Source organism: Elephas maximus, chromosome 6 (assembly GCF_024166365.1).
Source record: "Elephas maximus indicus isolate mEleMax1 chromosome 6, mEleMax1 primary haplotype, whole genome shotgun sequence".
NCBI lineage: Eukaryota > Metazoa > Chordata > Mammalia > Proboscidea > Elephantidae > Elephas > Elephas maximus.
This window is the reverse complement of record NC_064824.1, coordinates 89,476,561-89,498,489: the sequence shown is the minus strand read 5'-3', so window position 1 is coordinate 89,498,489 and position 21,929 is coordinate 89,476,561. Positions and strand designations below refer to the sequence as shown.

At 42.9% G+C, this 21,929-nt stretch overlaps 1 protein-coding gene across 4 annotated transcripts in view; it reads right to left on the bottom strand.

Annotated features, from left to right (window-relative positions):
- The window catches only part of MYO1B (myosin IB), a 201,328-nt gene extending 183,936 nt beyond the window's left edge, over positions 1–17,392 (bottom strand). For 3 of the 4 annotated variants that reach the window (XM_049887718.1, XM_049887721.1, XM_049887722.1), the window contains exon 1: positions 17,308–17,392. The gene's annotated coding sequence lies outside the window, so the exon portion shown is untranslated. The remainder of the gene's footprint in view (positions 1–17,307) is intronic. The other variant, XM_049887720.1, reaches the window with a different exon arrangement.
- Positions 17,393–21,929: the final 4,537 nt, after the last annotated feature.

Genomic DNA, 21,929 nt, shown 5'->3' with positions numbered 1-21,929 from the left:
AGTTCCTGAGTGGAGCAAATAGTTAAGTGCTCAGCTACTAACTGAAAGTTTGGTGGTTCTATTCAATCAGAGGTGCTTCAGAAGAAAGGTCACATGATCTGTTTCCGAAAGGTCACAGCCATGAAAACCCTATGGGGCACAGTTGTACTCTGCAACAAATGCCATGAGTCAGAATTAAATCAATGACAAGTGGTTTTTAAGGGCATAAAATGGTAGCAAAAAACTCAAATCAAACCCATTGCTGTCATTGCTGTCAGAGTAGAACTGCCCCATAGGGTTTCTAAGGAGTGGCTGGTGGATTCGAACTGCTAACCTTTTGGTTAGCAGCTGAGCTCTTAGCCACTGCACCACCAGGGCTCCACATGAAAAGGTACAAGTTTCCTTTAATATTTTACCTATGCATTTTTTTTTTTTCAAAATTGTCAACAAATGCCCAGTATTAAGCTTGGGCTGGCAGTTATACCATTATTTCATCATCACTCATGCCCTCACCTTGGAATGCCTCAGCTAAACGCAACAAATTTATCCACCTCCATAGTTCTGGTGCATATGAAACAGGCAACAACCATAACCAGGACAGAAGGTCAGATCTTTGTAGCTCTGTGATAAAAGCTGCCCAGCAGTGTAGGGTACACAGACCTTTCTACAACTGCTGTTCTACAAAAAAGTGGGGTACATTTTTTCTAATGTAAATTTCTCCTATGATGAATATTTTTGAAAAGCAAATTCTAAATCTTAGATTACACACACTGCATAAATCTGAATTTAAATTTAGTCTTCCTGATAGAAGAGAAAAAACTATCATACATACTTATGTTCAAATTACGCATGTATGGTTGGGGACGAAAAACATAAATTGTAGAATAAGGTTCAGGAAAGTATCACCTCTTTTTTTCCATTTATTTAAATGCCCTCCACTACATTTTACATTTACTATGCAATCTCATGGAAGCCATGGTGGTGAAGTGGTTAAGTGCTACAGCTGCTAACCAAAAGGTCGGCAGCTCCTTGGCAATTCTATGGGTTGGTCAGTTCTACTCTGTCCCAAAGGGTCGCAATGAGTTGGAATCGACTCAACGGTGATGGGTTTTTTTGGTTGTGCAATCTCACTGAAATTAGCAATATTTTTCAGGTAAAACAGCCAGGCAACATTACTGTAAACCACATGTTGTCACTTGCCATCAAGTCAGCTGACTCCTCGTGACCTTACGTACAACAGAACAAAACATTGCCCAGTCCTGTGCCATCTTTCTGGTCAATGGTATGCTTGGGTCCCTTGTTGTGGCTACTGTGTCAATCCACCTCCATTGAGAGGTTCTCTCATTTTCCTTCTTTGAAATCTATGCCAGTATTACTTTGAGATACTTATAACATGCCACTGGTTATGAATAAGTTTCTATACATAAAACAAACCTTGGAAAAAAGCACATTTATCCCTCATAATTATATAGCAAGAGGAGCATGAAAGGAAAGCTCATTGAGCTTTTCATAGAATAAAATTAATTTGCTTTTGAGGAAAATTGTGACATTTGGCATGGTTTTTTTTTTTTTTTTTTTTGTAAAAATCTTTTCTGGTAATTTTCCAGAATTCAGTTCTTCCAGTTTGAAAAAGCTTAAAAATGTTGACACATTCCAAAATGATAGCACCACAGATAATCCTAACCAAAACAGGGAAAGGGGAAAAATTTAACTTTAGTAGTTTCTCAACCTTCCCTTCCTTTCAGCGTTCCAAAAAATACCTCAAGATTCCTGATACTTTCGGAAAGTTGCAGACCACCACCTCCCCACCCACCCTCCATACCTGTTCCGTTGCGGTCGAGTTGATTCCGACTCATAGTGACCCTATAGGATAGGGTCACTAGAGTTTCCATGGAGCGCCTGGAGGATTCGAACTGCCGACCTTTTGGTTAGCAGCCACAGCGCTTAACCGCTATGCCACCAGGGTCCCCCCTCCCAGGGTTAGTAAATAAATAAATCTAGATGTGAATAAATAAAAGGCAACTTAATTTAGCTTTTTGAGGTTAAAACATTATATTTACCTATTATTACAATTAAAAGTAAGAAATGAAATGTATTCAATATTCTGAATTGAAGAAATGTGCCCATCGTTTCTGTAGGACAGCCAGAAAACGAGAAAGACAGGTGATTAAAAGGAGCAATTTTTCAAGGGAAGGGGGAATATGAGGAGACCAAAAGAATGAGTAACTGATGGCCAGAGATCCACTGAGGGAGCTCAGGAAGAAACAAAAGGGAAAACAGTGACAGAAAAAGACACATCCGAAGAAAGGTTTCACAAGGAGCAACACCCTCATCCTGGGACTTTTTAGGCTACTTCTGCTGAAGACTTTTAAATACTTACTGCATTTCTGCAACTATAAGCATCAATCAACCTGTGAAGGCAATTAAAGCAGCCAGAACCCAGGGCTCCCACCCTTCTTCTGCCCTACTTAGGAACCACTCACTATGGGCAACTGCCAGCCTGACCTTTCTTTTTTCATATGATTTTGTTATTATTATTATCATACAAGTAACATAACCAGATTACAAAAAATTAAGAAAATAAAAACGCAAAAGTCACCCCAATCCACTACTCTTGACACAATCACCGTTAATATTTCTGTTTATTTCTTTGCCATCTTTCTTCCTACATATTTTTCAAAAGAAAAGCTGGAGTCCTGTATCAAATCATAAAATGATACACACTACTTAGATTCAAACAGGTCTGAGTGTCTCTGGTGGAGAGGAGAGAGAACAGCTGGGATCTCCTGTCAGAAGGGGCTAAGTAACAGTAACTAACATTTATGCTGAGTGCTTGCTTCAGCGACTGACACTATTCTAAGGGCTATTCATGTGTTAACCCATTTAACCCTGTTCTAGAGTAAAAACAGCACAAAGTTTAGTAAAGCAAAAAGAAACTTTTATCTAGCACGTATTCAAAAAGGCAAAAGTAGAAAACGAACAAGCATGCTGCCAGAGCCGTGCCTGCCGGAATCTGTGGAACGTCGCAAAAGAAAGAAAATGGATAAGCATGCTACCTACTAGAGCCACGTCTGCTGGAGTCCACTGAAATATTACAGAACAAGCGAAAGTGGGAAAATGGACAAGCAAGCTGCTAGAGCCCTGTCTGCCCAAGTCAGAGGAACATTACAGTTATCAGCATGTACTAATATTACAAATGGACGAAACCATTGAAAGCTTTACCTTTTCACAGACTGGCTAGAAACTGTGATCCTACATTCTGAATTGTCTTTCTTAACAATCATTGGTACAGGTTTCAGTAAGGACAGCCAGGAGAGTCCTCGGTGGCCTAACAAATCTTACTATTCACTAAATGCTAATAGGAAAAGATAAGAGTAGCAAGTATATGGGTCTTTCCTGCTGTATTTCATGGTTTGTTTATGTGAAAGTTTCCCTAAAAGATGTTTTCCAAGATTATCCTAGCTATTGTCTTTATAACTCAGGGCCCAAGTGATGTGTCCTTGTAAGCCCAGCTCCAGCTGGGTCACATTTTAGGACAGGGAACAATGGCTCCAATATTATCTCCTAAATCAACTCAAAGAAGGCAGCTCTATTTTTACTTGCATTCTGTTGATGAGGAAATTGAGGCACCAACAGATTAAGCCAAGGACAGAGAGCTACTGTTATGGATTGAACTGTGTCCCCCAAAAATGTATGTCAACTTGGCTAGGCCATGATCCCCAGTACAATGTGATTGTCCGCCATTTTGTGACACGATGTGAGTACCCTACGTTTTATAAATCCTAAACTCTACGATGCTAATGAGGCAGGATTAGAGACAGTCATGTTAATGAGGTAGGACTCAATCTACAGGATTAAGTGTATATTGAGCCAATGTCTTTTGAGATATAAAAGAGGGAACTGAGCAGACAGAAGAAGAACTTCATGCCACCAAGAAAGCAGCACTAGGAGCAGAGTGTAACTTTTGGACCTGGGATCCCTGCACAGAGAAGCTCCTCTACCAGGGAAAGACTGATGACAAGGACCTTCCCCCAGAATCAACAGAGAGAGAAGGCCTTCCCCTAGAGCTGGCACCTTGAATTTGGACTTAAAGCCTCCTGGATTACGAGAGAATAAATTTGTTTATTAAAGCCATCTACCTGTGGTATTTCTGTTACAGCAGCTCTACATAACTAAGACAGCTACTAAGCAAAGGAGTCAAGTTTCAAAACCAATGCTCTTCTCCAGAGCCCAGCCTTTGCACCACACTGCCTGTCACTGAGAACTCATCTCAATGTGCAAGAGTATCAGTTACAAAGCCTGGATCACTGGACTCCAGAACATCCTCCCCTCAACCAGTCCCCCACCCACCCCCACCACATTGTAAGGTCTGATCCCTTAGGTGTGTGTTTGGAGCGGGTGAGGGAGGAGTCGGAAAAAGGGCTGAAACACTGGAAGACCCCTTTGCCGGCCTCACAGGGGCCCCGCTCAAGACTCCTCACACAAAAAGCAGAGAGTTCTTCTCTCCACCATCAGAGCAATGTCACAGTCCATCAGTGCAGAGTCCCGGAGCAAATTGCTGACAGATACCAGTACTCAGTAGAAATGGTAGCAGCGGTACTCAAAATGGTAACAGGCACTAACATCACTCAAGCCACATTACTGAGGCAGCTTTTTCATAACTAGGGAAGCTTCCACGTGAAGGGGAAGGATAATAAGGACCAAAACTAAATAATTTCATGCCTTGACAACTTAAACACTGTGAAATACCACTATTATGATGACTTACTAATAAGTGATAATAACTAGATTCAAGTCATTGATCACCAAGACTTTCATTAATCTGCCGTTAAAAGCAAGAGTGCCACTTGAGGTTTCTGAACACATTTTTCACTATTTGAAAAACTCTTCCATCCTATGCTTGCTCTGACACCAACTCCTTCTTCAGGTCATTGCATAAATGTCCAATTTCCTCACAAGGCCCTCCCTGTACCTCCAACCTAAATTCCCCTCTCCCCACCTTTCTTATTCTTACAGCCCTATGTTCTCTTCCTTCATAGTATATCACAATTAATAAATATATATATAGTTGGTTTCTCCAATGTCTCTTTCCCTCACACTCAAGAGGTGAAACAGCATTTACTGTTCACCAGTAAAGATGCAGTGCCTAGTACAGTGCCTGACACATACTAGGGACCCAAACATTTGCTGAATGAATAAATGGATGTATTAAATAACTAAAAGTCATCCCCTCCCTTACTTCTAAAAGCATTGTATATAATTATAAAATTACTGTGAATTGTGTCATTTCCAATTCAGGTTAAGTTATTTCGTGGTCTATTAGGAAAGCCACCTAATTTCAGACTCCCATACCAAAAACAGACCTAGGTGTGAACTTGATCAATCAAGAACCATTTATAAACAAGTACAGAACCAATGGCATTTTTATACATCAGAAACACCAATCAAAAATATATCAAACAATTCCATTCACAATGACCACGAAAACCGTAAAGCACCGTGACGCAATCTAATAAAAGATGAGAGTTTTCAACAGAAAATTATGGAATCTCATTGAAGGGCATAAAGACCTAGATAGAAAGGTATATCAGGTCTGCAAATGGGAAGTCCCAAAACCACAAAGATGTCATAAAGACTAATATATGAAACATATATGTATTTCTATACAAATGCAATGCAATTCCAGTAACACAAAATTTTAAAAACCCCAAGCTTAGAGAATATACATCTAAGTTAACCTGTGTGGAGGAAGACAGAAAAACGGGATGGGCTTGTGATGCAGCAGCAGCTGATACAGATATGAAAAATGGCATTTTGTGTAAATTCCAATAACTTAACTATTACCCACGTCTGTAATGTTACTTTCAATATTTTATTGTCTGTTTTAAATTTTTTTTTTTATGTTATAAAACATTACAAATGCTGTCAGTTCAGAAGAACAACAGCACCATGAGTCTGGGGAAAATCTGATGGAGAGGGTGGGAACATAGCTGGTTGGTGAAGGGTGTAAGTGTGATAGGTGGAGAAAGGCCTCCAGAGTGAAGGAAAGATCAGGAGAACAACGTGGCAAAAAAAAGCATAAAACATATTTGAGAGCACAATGAGTTTGCTTCACACAGAATAATACTCCCGTAGAAACCCAGATAGTGACAAATCTGGAAATGGTGGAATGACCTTTGTCTGCAACAGTGTTATCTACAAAATGAACCCCCAAAAAAGTGGTACAATGGTCTCACAAGTTGGGAATCTTCCTCTGAAGATTCACAGTGCACAGTCACAAACAAAGGCTATGATAAGTCCTTCTGCAAAGAAACTTATTCAAAATGGTTAACCCAGCAATTCCCATACTTGCTTGGCCAAGGAACTCTTCTCTTCCCTCCCCCCCAGTCACAGATTGAATTGTGTCCCCCCCAAAATATGTGTCAACATGGTTAGGCCATGATTCCCAGTACTGTGTGGCTGTCCTCCATTTTGTGATTGTAATTTTATGCTAAAGAGAATTAGGGTGGGATTGTAAGACTACCCTTACTCAGGTCACCTCCCTGATCCAACGTAAAGGGAGTTTCCCTGGGGTGGGGCCTGCACCACCTTTTATCTCCTGAGAGATAAAAGGAAAGGGAAGCAAGCAGAGAGTTGAGGGCCTCATACCACCAAGAAAGCAGCACCAGGAGCAGATCACGCCCTTTGGACATTGGGTCCCTGTGCCTGAGAAGCTCCTCTACCAGGGGAAGATTGAGGACAAAGACCTTCCTCCAGAGGCGACAGAGAGAAAGCCTTCCCCTGGAGCTGACACCCTGAATTTGGACTTGTAACCTACTAGACTGTGAGAAAACAAATTTCTCTTTGTTAAAGCCATCCACTTGTGGTATTTCTGTTATGGCAGCACTAGATGACTAAGACACCCACCAACATCTACTAACTTTATGGATTTTTTTTTTTCCCAACTACTAACTTTTCATGCAACAACCCATTTTGGGAAATGCTGCACCCCAGTAGCCCAGCCTTGATAAATGCCTGAACGGGAATGGGGGCTTAAGGATTCGAAAAGAAAAGGAAAATATAGGAGGGAGCAATCGATGAGACATAGGGGCTGACTGGATTTAAGGGTCACAGAAAATGGAAAAGTAGGCGAAGCTTCTAAGAGGCAAAGACAGAACACTATTAGCACAAATATAAGTCAAAAGAGGATCAACTATTAATAAAGTGCACTAAGTTTGGATTAAGATGGATTTGGGGAAACAATGAGATATTCCCCTAGAAAGAAAACTGAGCAAAAGTTAAGACTTGGGAACAAGTTCCCATATCTGTCCCCAATCAACTTTATAATCCTCGGCAGGTCTCAAGTACAATGAAGGGCTAAAGGGGTGGTTTTCAAGGCCTAGGAGCTTTCTTTTAACTTTTCTACCTTCCAAAAACTGGGGATGTGAAATTAAATATGAATAGAACAAGTTCTGGCTTTAAAGAAGGTGTGAAATGTATGCAAAATAGGATAAAAAAATAAATGATTTTAAGATTAAATATACGACTAAAAGGTTTTTCAAAGGTTATCCAATTACGGATGTGCAAGAGATATCCCAGAACCCTTAAGGATAACATCAAAAAGTCTAACCCCGCCACTCCCCAATACTACAGAATACTGAAAAAATCCAGGATCTGACCCAAGATGGCAGTTCATATATTTTTATGACTACCGCGAAACACCCTGAAGATTTCAGGCAAGTTAGAACTTTTTCCTAGATGGCACAACACATCATGTGGAGATCAAAACTTAGTCTACCTATTAAAACTATAAGCTGATTGCCTGAGGACTGCAAAAATAACTAGCCATACAAATTGGCACAAGCCCATTTATAAGAAATTTAGCTTTTCCTAAAAGCATTTAGACTGTGCCTCTGAAATGAATGAAACAGGGATTGTCTTTTTGAAGCACTTTCAAGGGAAAAAATAATCAGCTAGGAACCAAACATAATTGCAATATGAACACTGCAAATAGCACTTTCACGTCTAATAACACAGAATTTAAAAGGAAGCAGCACCGAGAGAGGAGAGAAAGTGAACGCCGGAAAATGTTAAGTGGGGCCAGCAGGAATTTTGCAATCAAGCTTTTTTGTTTTTCATTTTCTTTTGGTACAAGTGTGTGAAAAGTGCTTTCATGAAACTAGTTAGGCAAATGACATGTACACATACTATAACAAAACCAACAACTAATAAATTGGTTCCGTTGTTCTTTCAACTCAATTTTCTAAGAACTGTTTATGAATTCTTAACAAATTAAAAACCTTGCTATGTACAATTCTGAATTGTATTTCAACAAAATTAAGCCATCTGTCCAATTTCAAAGCACCTTGAATCCAGGTAGGATTGGATGAGAAGACCGTGAAAGGCAGAGATCTGTTCTCCTCTTAGGCTTCTCCCGGCTATCCAGGAAAGCTGGGCACCTGACAATTTTTTAGAAGCTCGCTGTTGAAGAGAATGTCAATTTTCCCTTTTCACCAGTCCTCAATTTCTAAAACTGCCTATCCTGGAACAGTGTAAATTTCATACCATTTTTTTCTTTCCTGCCTTGTTCCAACCCCCCCGCACAGCAATGCCACTCTCACTATTTCATTCACACGCATCAGACCCTGAGCTCTGACTGCAAGCCCAGGACTGTACTGGTCTCTGTAGGTCAGATCAGAAAAACCCCCTGGAAATTCCCAGATGGCAACCTAATTCCTGCAGACAGATCTTTGTGAAAAGCAAGAAAGACATGACCAGGAGAGAGTAAGAAATATCCCAAAGCAGGGCTGGCTCTCCAGCTTCTCATTAATTGCTATTGAGTCATTTCCAACTCACAGGGATCCCATGTGTGCAAGGGAGAACTGCTTCATGAGGTTTTCAAAACTGTGGCCTTTCAGAAGCAGATCACCAGGTCTGTCTTCCAAGGCCCCACTGAGTGGGTTCAAATCATCAGCCTTTCAGCTAGTAGTTAAGTGCTTAATCATTTGCACCACCCGTGGCCTCCAATATTAGCAGGCTAACTCTTCTTTCTCTGAGGCTCTCCCTCGTTTGGGGGAGAATGACTGTAGGAGGTGACAGCCAAGCACAGGACCCAGAAAAAAAGGAGAAACCGAGAAGCAGTTCAATCCCGTCTTCCAGCTTTGGACTAGCCAAGGACACTCACAAGAACCCAAACACCAGGTGACAAAGGAAAAAAGCCAGGGTTGGCCCTTCTTCCAACTCATCAGGTCTCAGTGAAACCAGGGCGAGTGCCCGTGGACAGCCTTAAAAATGGCCCTAAGCCTCAAAATACTGCCCCACTGACTGTACCATTAGAAGTATTGTTCTGGAAAGCTTCCAGTCTTCCGGGCTTGATCTCTACTAGCCCTGTACCTCTGGGCAAGTTATTCAATTTTCTTGTATACAAAGATCTCCTCCTATTGGAGGATAATAAAAAAAAAAAATTTTTTTTAGGATAATAGCGAGGATTAAACAAAACAACCCAAGACCCAGTGCCGTGGAAACAAAACAACCTGTATAAAATACCTAGTATGGGGCCTGATACAAAGCAAACACCTAACATTTAACAAAGAGTAGCATGAATATAACAAAATATTAACAGTCTGTTCCTTTGAATCTTGGCATTTCTTCTGCACGAGAGCCTTTTAAAATGCAAATGTTTCTTAAGTCGATTGTTGTTGTTGTTAGGTGCCCTCAAGTTGGTTTCCACTCCTAGCAACCAACCCTATGTGCAACAGAACAAAACACTGCTCAGTCCTGGGCCATCCGCACAATCATTGTTATGTTTGAGCCCATCGTTGCAGCTGCTGTCAATTCACCTCACTGAGGGTCTTCCTCTTTTTTGCTGACTCTCTACCAAGCATGATGTCTTTCTCCAGAAACTGGCACCTCCAGATAACATATTCAAAGTATGAGAGACGAAGTCTCGCCATTCTCGCTTCTAAGGAATATTCTGGCTGTACTTCTTCCAAGACAGATTTGTTCATTCTTCTGGCAGTCCATGGTATATTCAGTATTTTTTGTCAGCACCATAATTTAAAGGCATCATTTCTTCTTTGGTCTTCCTTGTTCATTGTCCACCTTTCCCATGCATATGAGACAAATGAAAATACCATGGTTTGGGTCAGGCACAGTTTAGTCCTGAAAGTGACACCTTTGCTTTTCAACACTTTAAAGAGGTCTTTTGCAGCAGGTTTGCCCAATACAATATGTCATTTGGTTTCCTGACTGGTGCTTCCATGGATGTTGATTATGGACCCAAGTAAAACGAAATCCTTGACAACTTCAATATCTTCTCCGTTAATCATGACGTTGCTTATTGGTCCAGTTGTGAGGATTTTGTTTTCTTTATGTTTGAGGTGTAATCCATACTGAAGACTGTGGTCTTTGACCTTCATCAGTTAAGTGCCTAAGTCTTCTTTGCTTTCTGCAAGCAAGATTGTGTCATCTGTGTTACGCAGGTTGTTAATTAATCTTCCTCCAGTCCTGATGCCATGTTCGGCTTCTCGGATTATTTGTTCAACATACAGACTGAGTAAGTATGGTGAAAAGATACAACCCTAACACACACCTTTCGTGAATTTAAAACATGCAGTATGCCCTTGTTTTGTTCAACCAACTGCCTCTTGGTCTATGTACAGGTTCCTCATGAGTACGATTATGAGTTCTGGAATTCCCATTCTTTACAATTTATCCATAATTTGTTACGATCCACACAGTCGAATGCCTCTGCATAGTCAATGAAACACATGTAAATATCTTTCTGGTATTCTCTGGTTTCAGCCAAGATCCATCTGACATCAGCAACGACATCTCTGGTTCCATGTCCTTTTCTGAACCCGATATGAACTTCTAGGAGCTCCTTGTCGATGTACTGCCGCAGCCACTTTTGAATGATCTTCAGCTAAAGTTTACCTGTGTATAATATTAATGATATTGTTTGATAATTTCCATATTCTGTTGGATTACCATTCTTTGGAATGGGCACAAATATGGATCTATTCTAGTCAGTTGGCCAGGAAGCTGTCTTCCAAATAATAAGTCTATTAACAGCCTTAAAACTAGTTGCTGTGGAGTTGATTCCAACTCATGGTGACCCCTTGTGTCTCAGAGTAGAACTGTGCTCCACAGGGTTTTCAATGGCTGATTTTTTTCAGAAGTAGATTACCAGGCCTTTCTTCCCAGGAGTCCCTGGATAGACCGAACCTTCAATCTTTTGGTTCGCAGCTGAGCATGTTAACTGTTTGTGCCGCCCAGGTATCTTTACCAACAGCCTTGTTGTTGTGTGTGCCATCAAGTCGATTCAAACTCATAGCAACCCTCTAGGACAGAGCAGAACTGCCCCATAGGGTGGGTTTCCTAGCCTGTAATCTTTATGGGGAAATGCTCGTGGCATAGTGGTTAAGAGCTATGGGTGCTAACCAAAAGATCAGCAGTTCGAATCCACCAGGCGCTCCTTGGGAACCATATGGGGCAGTTCTGCTCTGTCCTATAGGGTCACTATGAGTTGGAATCAAAGCCAACGGCAGTGGGTTTGATTTTGGCTTAATCTTTATGGGAGCAGATCACCAGGTTTTTCCTCCCACAGAGCAGCTGGTGGGTTTGAACCACCAACCTCTATAGCATGGCGCTTAACCACTGCACAACCAAGACCCCTTATTAACAGCCTTTATGAGGTTGAATTGACAGTCATGTTGAACACAAGATGAGGAAGGGATGCATAGAAAGAAGAAAGTAAGAGGGCACCAACTTGCCATGAGCCATGACCATGCTATTCAAAAACCTCCCATGGAATGGTACTTTATGTGTCCTCAGTCTTCAAAAACAGATGCTGTATTCTCTCCTCAGGCAGAGAACTCACCAGGATGATGCTTCCTAACATCACAACCAATCCAGCTTTCAAAGTCAAAGACACTTTCATATCATCAGAGGCTAGAAAAAATGAAATGTAGGACAGGCAAGGAGCCAAACCTGTGTTTGGTTTCCTTCTGCTCTCTTGCTTCTGTTTGTTTTCAGCTTTTGTCTTGCAGCATGTGTTGCCGTGGCCTTGGTCACCATAGCAGTCATAGTCATTTTCTCCATTCCATCAACATCCACTCTCTGGGTGCACAGATCCACCCTGCTAAGTGTTTTGAGGCACAATGGATTTCCTTTATTGTTTTCTAAAGGTGTTTAATGCATTGTTGGAGCCCTGGTGGTGCAATGGTTAAGTGCTCAGCTACTCACCAAAAGACCGGCGTTTCAAACCCACCAGCTGCTCCATGGGAGAAAAGGCCTGGCAATCTGCTCTAGTACAGGTTATAGCCTAGAACCCTAGAGGCAGTTCTACTGTCATATTGGGTCGCTGTGAGTCAGAATCAACTCAACGACACCCAACAACAATGCATTGCTTTACATCAACCATGTGCTTAATAAAATATGAATTGATGAGAATGTACTGGCAGCTGAAAAGACAACCGACAGAAGGTTATAAGAACCAAATGTCCATCAACTGATGAATGAATAAACAAAATGTAGTATGCATCCATACAGTGGAATATTATTCAGCCATAGAAAGGAATGGAGTACTGATAGATGCTACAACATGGCTAAACCTGGAAAATACATTAAGTAAAAGAAGCCAGACACAAAAGGCCACATATTGTGGGATTCCATTCATATGAGTTAATCAGAATAAGCACATCCATACATACAGAAAGCAGATCAGTGATGGCCAGGGGCTGAGGAAGGAAGGAAGGGCACAGATGGGAAGAAACTGCTCTCATGGGTAAAGGGCTTTACTCTGGAGTGACAGAAATGTTCTAAACTAAAGAGTGGTTACAGTTGTCCAACACTGTGAATGTATTAAATGCCACTGAATTGTATATTTCAAAATGGTAAGTTTTATGTTATACGAATTTCACCCCAATTAAAAAAAAAAAACTAGCTGACCAAAAAAAAAAAAAAGGTTATGAGTGTGATGCCGTAGAGCATCCTTCTTCTCAGCTGGTAAGCTGGAAGGTGCTACCTTGTTTGAACTCAACAGGCCACGCCTCTGCCTCCCCTCAAGATGAACCACTGAAACATCCAGTGAAGAATTTCATGGCTGAGGGAGACACAAGTTACTGCCACCTACTTCAAAGGACTTGAAGACCCTACATGGTGCCCTAGCTTGAAATAATTAAACAAAGGCAGAATTTTCAGTTTTCCAAGTCTTAGAAACAAATCAAAAAAAAAACTAATATTGTTTTTCCATTTGCCCCGGAGCGCTGAGAAATCCCTAAACAATTCACGATGCCAAGTGTTAACATCCATTCCGCTCCTGCACTTGGTAACCACTCTTGGGTCAAGGTCTGCTGCCTCCTGTCCACCCCAAGGCCAGACACCACTTCTGTTCCCCTTTCATGCTGACGCCTAAACTAGTTCACTTCTCCTGGGGGAAAAGATGAGCACAGAAATCATGTGGAATGTGTGTTCCCACAGAGCTCAGAAATTTGATGATCTCAGAGGATATTGTAAAGAAAGACCCTTGACACTTCCCGGAGGAAGAATGTCTTCTGTAAAAAGGCCACTGCCAGGACAAAAAGCTTGTGCTGGGAAAATCTACGGCCTGCTGCTGCGTGTGTTTCCAATTCCGATGTTCCACTTCCTCTTTATAATCACATTCTTTCCCTCCTTATTTCTCTTCTAAAAAGACACTCTGGGGCATTGGATCTCAGTTAAGAAGTAAAGTGCAGTGTCCTATTAAACACTGTAAGATAAAAAGGGCTAAATGACATGTCAATAAGCATAAAATGTTTGAAAACTAAATAGAATCTATCCCATTCCACCACTTTTACACGTTCCAAAGAAGAAATTATTTTTAAATGTTGGCAGCCTAACTTTTTAAAAATTAAGTTTCATTCCCTTAAAGCTATTCATACAGGCTACAGCCTAATGTATAGCTTTTTAACAATATAATTTTAAGAGTTGTGATGTCACTGGCCTTCTAAATCAGATGAATTCTAATTCCTGCTATACTACATACTAGCTATGTGGCCTTGAACAAGTCACTCAGCTTCTGTAACTATCAGTTCTTCTATCTGAAAATACAAAAAGCATCTAGTCTGCCACCTCCTGGTTTTTGAAAGGATCAATTACAGTAATATTTATGAAAGTTTTTTGAAATCTTCAAAAGGCTAACAAGTAATCAAATTGCTATTATCCCTATTATTAAAAGATATACCATACAGTGCACTACTTAAAATATCAACTTTGGAATCAGGTGGACTAGAGTTCTAATCTCACCTCTGCTACTTATTAGCTACCTACACAAGTGGTGTAGAGTTAAGAGCTTGGCTGCTAACCAAAAGGTTGGCAGTTCAAATCCACCAGCTGCTCCTTAGAAACCCTAAGGGGCAGTTCTGCTCCATCCTATAGAGTCGTTATGAGTCGGAACCAACTCGACAGCACCTAACAACAAAACATACAAGTACACTATAAGAGGCAAGTTACCTAACTTCTCTAGGCTCAGCCTCCACTGTAAAATGGAGATCACACCCACTTTAAGGATCGCTGGTGGTACAGGGATTAAAGCGCTGGGCTACTAACCAAAAGGTCAGTGGTTTGAACACACCAGCCGCTCTGCAAAGAAAGATGTGGCAGTCTGCTTCAGTAAAGATCTACAGCCTTGGAAACCCTATGGATCAGGGTGGTTATAAGTTGGAATTGACTCCACAGCAGTAGTTTTTTTTTTTTTTTTATGGAGTTGTTAAAGTACTATATCCCCCTTATGGAGTTGTTAATATAATACTGTATACAAAACCCTTTGCACAAGGTAAACACTTACTAAATGATAAAATATTGTTAGGCTATTTACTAAAGACTCAAAAGTCCAACTATTGGGAACAGTGGAAGGGAAGGACAAAACGAGGCAAATGCTAAAAACATGGATGCTACACTCGAAGGATCACTGTTAGCCAAATACCACCAGCACCTCCCAACCAAATCTCCCAACTGAGGCCTAGACTCCTTCCCCACAGATGAGGGTGCTCCTGGTTATTCTGCATAACTGTGCGGTAACCCAGGGAAAGTCAGTCTTCAACTCCAGGCTTGACGACGTGATGAATCACTCCGTCAAAGGGCACAGCCTGTGGCCAGCCTTATCACACTACTGGGCACTGGGACAGCCAGGGCCAGAACTCCAGCTATTCAAGAGATCTCCAGAGCATGTCTCCACAGCAGTGGTGCTTTTAGGCTTCGCATTTCCTTAATGTACATCCCAAAGAGTACTTGAAAGGATCCAACTCTGATGCTTTTTACAAAACAATTCACAACATAAATGAAAAGTCCAAAATGGTAAAACAATGATAAAGAAGTTTCCCTTTGTTAGCTGCCCATGGTACAATGTTTTACCAAGCAGTGTGTTAGTAACTAAGGACAAACAGCTTGACAGCTGGAGAACATCCCACCTCAACTTCACATCATCATGGCTCCTAAGGACAAACCTCACTGTTTTTCAGCCTGGCCTGAAAATCTGACCACATCCCCCATGAAAAAGGCAAACCCTCAGCAGCAGCATGTACAGTTCTTTTCCATTACCACTTGGTGGGCAGGGAACTTTTTTTTCCCCCAGAGTAAGCTCCTAATTCTCCTTCTAAGGTTAAGATGCTTTCCAATTTGGTAATGGCCAAAGGGGTGGTTTAATGGTGGGCATCCGACTTGTCAAAGAGGCAGGACTAAGCCTTTTCCCGGTCCTGTCTGCAGCCAGACTAGTATCAGAGAGTTTCTCCCAATACCACAGTTAATTCTAACCTTCAGTCTGATTTTGGGATCCTTCCACCAGTGTCCCATAGGCACAAACCATGAATGCCTGGAAATGTCAGCCTCCTCCCAAAACAGTTTTGCTTGGAATACTCCATTCAAAAAACACTCATCATTCCACCCCCCATTGCTCCCAGGGTCAGCCAACCCTCTTGGGTTTCCTGATTCAAGTCTAGCAAAAGGTCACTTAACAAACGCCTGACATATTACATGTAGTTCTATCTCCCCCTAAAAAAAATCCCGTTCACCATAATAGTATCTTCTTTCTTATTACAAGCGATCCACCTGGGGAGAAGGAAAGTACATCACACTTCAAAGTCAGGGCTCCTCAACTCTGAAAACCCAAAGGGATGTATGTGTGTGGTGTGGTTTTTTGGGAAAGACTGTAAAAGGGTTCTTCAATTCAGCATTACATAATCCAGCTCATTAATTTAGCAATGTCTAATTTTCTGGTGGCTTCCCCAAAAACATTCCTGAAAAAATGCTATACCATATCACAGTTGAGAAAACAATTTTATGTCAAAATCGAGTCTATAAAATTTGCCTTCTACCTATTTGAGCCAATCTCCAGCAGCTGCACACACAGATCTACAGGCATACACATACACAGAAATAACCCGGTTTATAGAAAAAAATATTATAACTATATTCGATCTCATCAAGGAACATTCGGAACGCCTAGAACTAAAAGAAGCACACAACTTGTTGCAGCAATAAACGCTCGGCCGCAGCCTGAACAAAGCACTACAAATAAACCCCCAAAACCCACACAGCTCTTGGACAAAAATGTGTGTTCATAATCAACTCCCCAGTGCACTCTCATCACCCCCTCCCCAGCCCTCTTCCAGGCCCCAGCGCCCTCCGGGCTCCCGTCCCTAATCTGGTTTCCATTCAGCCCCGCCCCCTCCCCTTCCCTCTCCGGGACTGTGAATTAATCCCATCCCGGGCAGGAAACGAGACCCAGGGCAGCCCCCTCCGCTGCGGCTGAACAAAGGAGGAGAGCGCAGCTGCACGCGCAGGAAGCCCCGTCGGGTCTTCGGCCCTGCTACCCCGCCGCCGCAGCGGCAACCAGGGCACACCGCACCTGAATCCCACTCCCCAGGACGCCCTTTTTGTTTCCCTCCGCATTCTTTCCCGGAGGAACGCACACCAAGTCGTTCCACAGAACCAAGGGACAGGAAACAGCTGTGGGCAAAAGGGATAGAAGGGTTTTGGGTGAACAAGAGAAGAATCTGGATTCCACTTTGCTCACAGGTACAAGGGAGACTGGGCAAAGTGAGAGCAAGTTAGTTTGCAAGCCTTTCTCTCCCGACCTCTCCCAAAGCATCTGCGGAGGCACAACCACCCTCCGCGACCTCCGGTGTGCGCCCGTTTCGCTGCAGCGCCGCCTCGCCCCGGAGGGGAGCCGCAGACCCCGCCTGACCAGAGCCCGGCGGGGTCAATGGGACCCCGAGCAGAAAGGCGCAGGGAGTCCGCTTTCCTGCCCCTCGCGGGAGGGGGTCAGACCGAGCGGGGAGGGCAAGGGAAAGAGGGAAGCGCTCGCGCTACCTCGCCAGGCGCCACACCGCCTCCTCGTCGTCCTCCCTCTCCGGTGGCGCTCTGGAACGTGTTCCCTGCCCGAGGCTGCGGGGCTCCCGCCGCGATCCCAGCGATGCTAGCACCCGCGGCTGTTCGGAGGTGGCTGCTCTACGGCTGCTGTTCCCCGGCTGCCGGCCGGCTGTGCGCCCCGCGCTCTGGCACCGCCTCCTCGCGCCGAGCCTGGGGCTCCCCTGAACGGCTGGCTGCAAAGTGTCGGTGGCTGCAGAGCGCTCGCATGCGGCGGGAGGCGCCCGGCCACTCCCCTCTCCCGGGCAGGCAGAGGGGCCGGGCCGAGGGGCGGGGGCAGCGACCCCGCAGCCTAAGATTCGCCCCAGCGCGCGCCTGCAGAACTGGGAGCAGCCGCCTCCAGAGCCGACTCACCTCCCGCCTCCCAGTGCTGGCTAACAGCGCCCCCGGGCGAGCTCGGGCGGCAGCCTCCGCGCCTTGGTGTCCTGCGGCCCGACCCTCATCGCCGGGAGAGCAAGCCTATCCTAGCAAGTCAACTGCGCGCAAGAAAGGAAAAGAGTGTGTCGGTCCCAGTCGTCCCCACGCAAGTGAGGTCCTTCTACCTGTTTTGCTACAGAATTCGCTAACATCCAGTGAGAAATATAATAGCTCGGGAGAGGGGGCGCTGGCAACTAGAAACCAGTCTGGGGGCAAATGCCTGCAAAGAGTGGGCATGCTCTCAATGTTTCCTCCTCCCCTGGGTAAAAAAGTTTGCTGAAGAATATCAGAAAATGTTAATTTGACTAAGAGAAAGAGAAAAAAAAAGTATACTGAATGGTAAAGTGTGCTTTTACTTGCAAGGTATTTAATATCTATTAACGCATTTAATTTCACATTATGCTCAGTAGATACTCTGTTGCAAATAAATAAAAGAAAATTTAAATACCCATATATGTCTGAACGTAGTGTATTAACTGGCATTGCATCGTGATCAATGATAGGGTATTAATCTGCGTGTTGTTTAGGCATGCTGGAGGAGCCAAAGAATCAAGATCCCCAGCTTCTCACTCCAGCGGGGCCCTTGCCTCATTGTAGAATTTAGAGCAAGCTGCTTGCCCCAGGTCCTGGTTTCCTCATCCCGGAAGAGGGTAGGGTGCTCATCCAAACTTACTCACTGGGGCGAGGCGAGGATTACTTGACTAAGGTGTTAAATAAAAGCACTGTAGACCCAGTAATTATTACTCATGATTCTAGCTACTTCATCCTATAATGAAATAAATTGCCATAAATGGGGCCAGGTTTAAATGGACTGACCCATATCTGGAAACTGTCACTAAAATGAGGTGAACCAAAGAATTCAGACCATATATAGTTATTCTGTTCCCACAGGAATAAGAACCACAGGCACTGGGGTTTGTCAAATGCCACTGGTGGAGTTTTGGAGTTTAGAGGCTGTATCTGCTTGAAACTGTACCATCATTAATGTTACCATCAACATCAATCAGATCTGCAGAAGGCATGATAATAGTCTAAGCTAACAACTATTGGGGGCCAGATATTGTCCTTTACTTGTTTAATCCTCCCAAAACCTGTGAAGTGAGTAAATTTTCATTATCCCTGTTTTATAGACCAGGACAGTCAAGGACAGAGAGGTATTCCAGATGATAAGCGACTGTGGTGGTTTTAAGGTATGTCCATAAATTCTTTGAAACTTCTGCCATCAAGAAAACCAAAAAAAATCTAACCTATTGCCTTTGAGTCGATTCCAACTCATAGTGACCCTATAGAACAAAGTAGAACTGCCCCATAGGGCAGTGGAGTCTGTATTATATCAGACCGCTGTTAGAAGAACTCGAAAAATAGTTTAAACAGAGAATATTCTTTGATGGTTATGAGAGTGGTGGAGGGGGGGAAGGAGACGGGTTTTCACCAATTAGATAGTAAATAAGATCTATTTTAGGTGAAGGGAAAGACAACACACAGTACAGGTGAGATCAGCACAACTGGACTAAACCAAAAGCAGTTTCCTGAATAAACTGAACACTTCGAAGGCCAGCATAGAAGGGGTGGGGGTTTGGGAACCATGGTTTCAGGGGACATCTAAGTCAATTGGCATAATAAAATCTATTAAGAAAAAAAAAAAGAAGTGGAGTCTAATTGCCTCCCTCTTGAACATGGGCTGGTCTTAATGACTCGATTCTAACGAATGAATCAGCAGAAGTGAGGCTATATCACTTCTGAGCGTAGGTCATAAGGAAGACACAAATTCCCCCTCCCTCTCTCTCAGGAAATTCACCCTTAGAACCCAACTGCCATGCTGTGAGGAAGCTCAGGCTACATGAAAGACCATGTATAGGTGTTCCAGCTGACAGTGCCAGCTGAGGACCCAGCTGAGTTTATTCAGGAAACTGCTTTTCGTTTAGTCCAGTTGTGCTGACCTCGCCTGAATTATGTGTTGTCTTTCCCTTCACCTAAAATAGTTAGCAAGCCTTTAAGATGACTCCAGCCCCATTCACTGCCTAACCACACCGTGTGATGGACTCAGAGAGAAAACAACCTAGCAGAACTGAACCAGTCTGCAGAAATCATAAGAGATAACAATAATAATAAAAGACTGTCATTGGGGGTCTTTACATAGCAATAGACACCTGGAAGAGTGGCAGAGCTGGCATTTAAACCCATGCAGTACGATTCACCACAAACTACCAACCATACTCCCTCCGACATTGATAGCCCAGCACAATGAAAACCCTAAAGATCCCAGTCGTGACAACAGACAACAATGGACCTGCTACCTGGCCACGTGTTGCAGACTCATTTCTTTATTTTGCCCATCTCAGTTGAGCTTCCGAAAGCCAAAAAAACAAAACCCATTGCCATTGAGTCAATTCCAACTCATAGCAACCCTATAGGACAGAGTAGAACTGCCCCATAGGGTTTCCAAGGAGCGCCTGGTGGATTTGAACTGCAGACCTTTTGGTTAGCAGCCATAGCTCTTAGCCCCTGTGCCACCAGGGTTTCCTTAGCTTCCAACGTGACTGCTTATAGCAGTTTGGCAGTAATGGAGCCTCTGACCTCTGTCATCCAATCCAGCTCTTCAAAAATAACAGAGATTCAAACGTCGAGTTCACAAATTCAAAATGTAAAAAAAATGGTTGGAAGAGTGGGGGGATTCTATAAGCTTTTGATCTTGGAAAATGGCCAAGTTTTAGTAAAAAGTAGGTTTGGGACAAATATGCCAGAGCCTGCATGATAGAATTTTGCAAGACCAACAACTTCTTCATTGCAAATACCTATTTTCAGCAACATAAACGGCAACCATACACATGGACCCCACCAGATGGAATACACAAGAATTCTATGGGAAAAATATTAAACAACGTGGGAAAAAGCATCAAAAGAAGTTGGAAGGAATACACAGTCATCATACCAAAAAGAATTGATTGACATTCAACCATTTCAAGAGGTAGCACATAATCAGGAACTGATGGTACTGAATGAAGAAGTCCAAGCTGCGCTGAATGCACTGGCGAAAAACAAGACTCCAGAAATTGACGGAATGCCAACTGAAATGTTTCAACAAACAGAGGCAGCACTGGAAGTGCTCATTCATCTATGCCAAGAAATTTGGAAGACAGCTACCTGGCCAACCGACTGGAAGAGATCCATATTTATGCCTATTCCCAAGAAAGGTGATCCAACCGAATGTGGAAATTATTGAACAATATCATTAATATCATACGCAAGGAAAATTTTGGGGAAGAGCATTCAAAAGTGGCAGTATATCAACAGGGAACTGCCAGAAATTCAAGCCAGGTTCAGAAGAGGATGTGGAACTAGGGATATCATTGCTGATGTCAGATGGATCCTGGCTGAAAGCAGAGAATACCAGAAGAATGTTTACCTGTGTTTTCTTGACTATGCAAAGGCCTTCAACTGTGTGGATCATAACAAATTATGGATAACATTGTGAAGAATGGGAATTCCTGAATGCTTTTTAATTGTGCTCACGAGGAACCTGTACATAGATCAAGAGGCAGTTGTTCCTACAAAATGAGAGGATACTGCGTGGTTAAAGTCAGGAAAGGTGTGCGTCAAGGTTGTATCCTTTCACCATATCTATTCAATCTGTATGCTGAGCAAATAATCCAAGAAGCTGGACTATATGAAGAAGAACAGGGCATCAGAATTGGAGGAAGACTCATTAACAACCTGTGTTATGCAGATGACACAACATTGCTTGCTGAAACTGAAGAGGACTTGGAAGCACTTACTGATGAAGACCAAAGACCGCAGCTTTCAGTATGGATTACACCTCAACATAAAGAATACAAAAATCCTCACAACTGGGCCAATAAGCAACATCATGATAAATGGAGAAAAAATTGAGGATGTCAAAGATTTCATTTTACTTGGATCTGCAATCAACACCCATGGAAGCAGCAATCAAGAAATCAAAAGATGACGCATTGCATTGGGCAAATCTGCTGCAAAGGACCTCTTTAAAGTGTTGAAAAGCAAAGATGTCACCTTGAAGACTAAGGTGGGCCTGACCCAAGCCATGGTATTTTCAATCGCATCATATGCATGTGAAAGCTGGATAATGAATAAGGAAGACAGAAGAAGAATTGATGCCTTTGAATTGC